Source organism: Sinocyclocheilus rhinocerous, unplaced genomic scaffold (genome assembly GCF_001515625.1).
Source record: "Sinocyclocheilus rhinocerous isolate Xijiao unplaced genomic scaffold, SAMN03320098_v1.1 scaffold513, whole genome shotgun sequence".
NCBI classification, from domain to species: Eukaryota; Metazoa; Chordata; class Actinopteri; order Cypriniformes; family Cyprinidae; genus Sinocyclocheilus; species Sinocyclocheilus rhinocerous.
Window position 1 is genome coordinate 233,856 of NW_015656019.1, and position 4,692 is coordinate 238,547.

Sequence of the window (4,692 nt, forward strand, 5' to 3'; positions counted from 1 at the left end):
ATTCATGCCGCAGGCGTCTGATGCTCAGATAGCCGTTGATCTTTATATAGAACTTGAATACAGTCTCAGCATGTGTGTCTTTGAATAACATGCCGTGACATCGAAGATGGCGATTAATCTGGCGGTTTTGGTCTGATCAGAATGAGGTCTTGGTTGGATGACAACTATCATTCAATCTCATGTGAAGCAGCACTTTCCTCTGCTTTGGGTTTGTACGTGTGTTTATAGGCTGAGCGAATGCAGGTTAGTTTGGAACAATGCAGTGTTTTCATGAAAAGAAGCACGTCTGTGAAACTGCACATAGCAATCGTAGCCATGCATGCAGGCTCCGCCACCGCCTTCATGTCACTATACTATGTTTAAATGGGGCGGTGCAGCAGGGTTCATGGGTGACTGCATGTTTTTCCACAAATAGCTCATGTTATATAAAGAAATAATATCTGAAATAGGACTGGGTTTTGCATCCTATACATTGATTTCAGTTGGGAAACATGCATAAAAGTGACCACAACTTATATTGTACTATATTGTGCATCTTCTGTCATATGATACAAATACATAAAAAATATATAAAAAGAAAAAAAAGAAAAGGACAAGATCATTTTCTTCAAAATAGCTACAAAAAGTGAAAAATATAAACAATATGAAAAAATGTTATTTAATGAAGTTCTTCCCTCTGACCCACATATTCAATACAAATATGTTATTTTTTTATTAGATTATACACAGTCCTGCATCTTGGAAAAATGTCTGCTGATTTGCAAAAAAAAGGCCTAATATGTTAAAAAATATCAATAAAAACATTCACACAGTTTCTTTACAAAATAAGAATGAAGAATTTTCTAATTATATACGAATCAGGTTTAATGCATTTATCAAAATAACAGAAGCAGTCAAATGTGGTTAATGGCAAAAAGAAAAATTCAAAATGTATCATTTAAGTTATAATCCACAAAGGAATGGGAAAAAATATGTTCAAATAATAACACGTTTATAAATAAATTGCATCTGGCTCATATTTGCATTTTCTTCTGTCACTGGCGATAATTAACCTTGAAATCAGGATTAATAGGCATAAAATAATGTCAAACATTTGAAAATGGGCTGAGAATTGAACAAATAGTAACCGGTCTCAGAGGAAGATAGGAATCATGTCTTTGTGGCAGTTTTTCTGGTGATAATACAAAACTTCTTCACCTTACAAATGGTTGTCGAAAGCAAAAATGCTGCGAATCATATTTTGTGAGAAAGTGTGACGTGCTAGAGCAAAACAGCGATTTTTGTAACCAGCACCCCAAAATTAGTTAGAAACAATTATTGGATTTCATTCCACAAACATGATGCAGGGCAGTGTTATGAGTAAATAGTTTATGGGTGAACTACTCCTCAAAATGATACTCTTGCTTGTCTGCAAAAAATAAAATAAAATAGAAATTAATTAATAAATAAAAATTCACAGAGCATTCCTGGTTAGGAAAAGAAATCTTTCTGAGAACTGGCTGATTCAAATCACTCATGTTTAGAAATGGATTTTAATCATGCTTTTAAAAATGCTGTTGTTGAAGGTCTCTTGATCATGAAGCATAGAGACAAGATTGTAGCAATGATACTGAGCTAAATCATAAATATAAGCAAAAGAAAAATAAATATAGCCTAAGTAAAATCGATGGTAAAAGTAAAATTGGCATTGGCAAAATTTCTAATTATCTTTGCATAAAAAAATTTGCATAACTGTTGCTGTACATAGGTCTTCTCACCTGAAGCAAGTCTGATCAAGCAGAGGATTTTTCAGTACAGATCATTGGAAAGATCATTTACTGTACATAAAAGAGCTTGTGTATGTGCAACGATTCGTTTCATATTCAACCGGTCTGGGAGGTCAGCTGTCATCAGGGAGAGGCGTTTTTCCCTGCTAAGGTTTTGGTCATCAGGATTTCAAAGGTAGGTGCCACAAAAATAGTCCATTTGAGATAGACAAGTACGGTAAGTGCAAAGTTCATTCAGGTCCTTTAAAGGCAAAGCTGCAAATCTTTTCATCCAAGCTCTCTAACTCTTGGCAATCCTGTTGTCATCCATGCTCCTAATATAAGATTGGGGGTGTGGGATGCACAGCAGTGTTGCAGAGGGAGAACATACCTGGTATCCATGTTGCATTGAATATCATCAATAAGTTCCAAAAGGTGACCTCATCCCCACAGTCCTCCTTGGCTTCAGCTTAAAACATTATAAATGTTACAACGTTACAAGGTGGCATTGTCTGTGGTTTCATTTTCACAAAGGCGAATGAGATTTAGAGCTGTTTAGTTTCTCTGCATGCCATGATTTAATATGCATTTCTTCCACTATTCACTGTAAAAACACAGCATAGTCATATTAACCCACTGTATTTCAAATAAAAGCCTACCTCAAAGTAATCACTTTACTGCTGTAGTATCTAATAAAGTTACTTAAGATTTTTTATTTCATTTTTTTGGATATGGTTCAAATTCTTTTGGATGTCAGGTATCATATGCATTCAAAAAGCAAAAGCCTGTTTCTATTTTTGCAGAGGACTATAGGCAACTATTCTAGTGGTAACTAGATTTTATGTTTATGTTAATTCTTTTATCAATAACCTATAGAGATAAAATGTATGTGAGTTTAAATTTGCAGTCATCTAAACTTTAGACAGCAGAAGAAAAGTACTGTACGTCCAAAAAGTAACTTTCATACCTCAAAATTAGTATTTTGTTAAAAACCTCTGCTGAGGTGAAATGATTGTGCTTCTTTTTCACAGGCAGAGACAGAATCCTACTGAGCATGTTTCTGATTGGAGGAATTGAGTGTATTACAATTGCCCCCGGTCTCCCCTAATATAATTTTGTGTACCCAGCCTAATTTTAGAAGGCCATCTTAAAGAAGGATATTATACAGACACATACACGCACACTGTGGCCACCTTATTATGCATGTTAATTCAGTATCTAGTTGGCAATGTGGCAGCAACTCGATGCATAAAAGTGTGCAAACATGGTCAAGATGTTCGGGTGTTGTTCAGATCAAACAGCGGAATGTGAAAGAAACGGTGTTAAACCATGGAATGTTTGTTGGTGCCAAACGGGCTTGCTTTGAGTATCTCAGAACATGCTGATCTCCTGAGATTTTCATGCATCACAGTGTCTAGTGTTTACAGAACATAGTGCAAAGAAAGGTTGATGGCAGTTTTGTGGGCATGAAGGTCAGTGGAGAATGACCAGCATCTCACAGCAACTGAAAGTGCACAACATTACAACAAAGCATAGATGGAAATGGATGGGCTACAGCAGCAAAGAACTAAGAGGCTATAGTGGAAATATGCATAAGAAAACTAGAAAGTTCAAAATCGTGAAAATATTGCATGGTCTGACCAAGGGGTCAAAGTTTCAACAGTTAGCATTACCCATGAGACGCCTGCGGGTAGATGCGGTAACTACACTATCTGGACGCAAAAGCATCTTTCCCCATTTAAGTATATCAGTAAACCTTATTTATATAGGACCATTTTTCAAAACTCATGTTTGCTTTAGAACAAGCATGCCCTTTCATGCATGGTGTCCATTACAGTGGACAGATATTTGGAAGCTATTTTGAACCATTTAGGTTGTAGTAGTACCATGTCCAAACCACCAAGTGGTGAACTGTCCAAGTGGTGCTGTCTATGATTCCATTTAATTATTGCCTTTGTATCTATTTTTTGTTTTGAGATATTGCATCATGTTTAAAAAGGCGTTGGGAAGAGGAGATGCACCAAGTACCTCAAGAATAAGTATTAAATCCTTTTATTCTTCAAAAAACCAGACAGGTTAATATATCTGTCCACTCCAGTGGACATTATGCACCAAAGGGTATATTATGCCTATTGGGCCTAGAATCCGCCTTATTTTGTATGTTTTATCTAAATTATAATATAATTTAAACTGGAATAGTTTTATTAAACAGCAATACTTTATTTAAGTGGAGTGTCATTAAGTGAATGTCTATGCAAAGATGCTCAAAGCCAATCAGAGCAGCTGAAACAGATATCATAGTTCAAGGTTGATCAGATATTTGTGTTTATATAGACTAGAGAGAAACACACCAAAGCACTGAGCTCCACATCAGTGAAGGCCACATATCTTCTCCAGTACGGTAAGTTTTCCAAACTTTAACCAACCACTAACATTTCTTTGACAGTTATACAGGGTTTTTGGTCTTATTGTTTTGGTATATGCATACATGATTGTGCTCGAGATTTTTTTTATGCAACTGTACTGTAAATTACAGATTATTTAAATGCATGACATGTAGCTAGTTTTTGAGGTTAACTTAGTTGTACATTTTCTGCAAGTCTGTTCTGGATTATGTTTTTGTCGTTGTAAAGTGGTGTATATTAACAGTGCACATGCAGAGAGCAAGTGTGACTCTGTTAATGAGTGATTTTAATGAACTTTGTATCTTTGCCTCATCAGTTTTTCTCAGGTCATTAACAATGTCTAGCTTTAATCTGCAATTTTACATATACACCACGATAAAGTGTGTTTCTTATTGGTGGTGCCTCTTTATAGAGACAATATTCAAAGTACAAAGTATACAGTAGATGCTACCTAAAGAACATGGTACCATGTTTCAGGATTGTAAAAATCGAAGATTGCATCAAAAATTGTTTTTTGAGAGTGTAATTTTAATATATATATA

The 4,692-nt window shown here is 35.4% G+C and overlaps 1 protein-coding gene across 1 annotated transcript in view; it reads left to right on the forward strand.

Annotated features, from left to right (window-relative positions):
* The window catches only part of LOC107719222 (regulator of microtubule dynamics protein 2-like), a 33,329-nt gene that overhangs the window by 1,180 nt on the left and 27,457 nt on the right, over positions 1–4,692 (forward strand). The window lies entirely within an intron of this gene.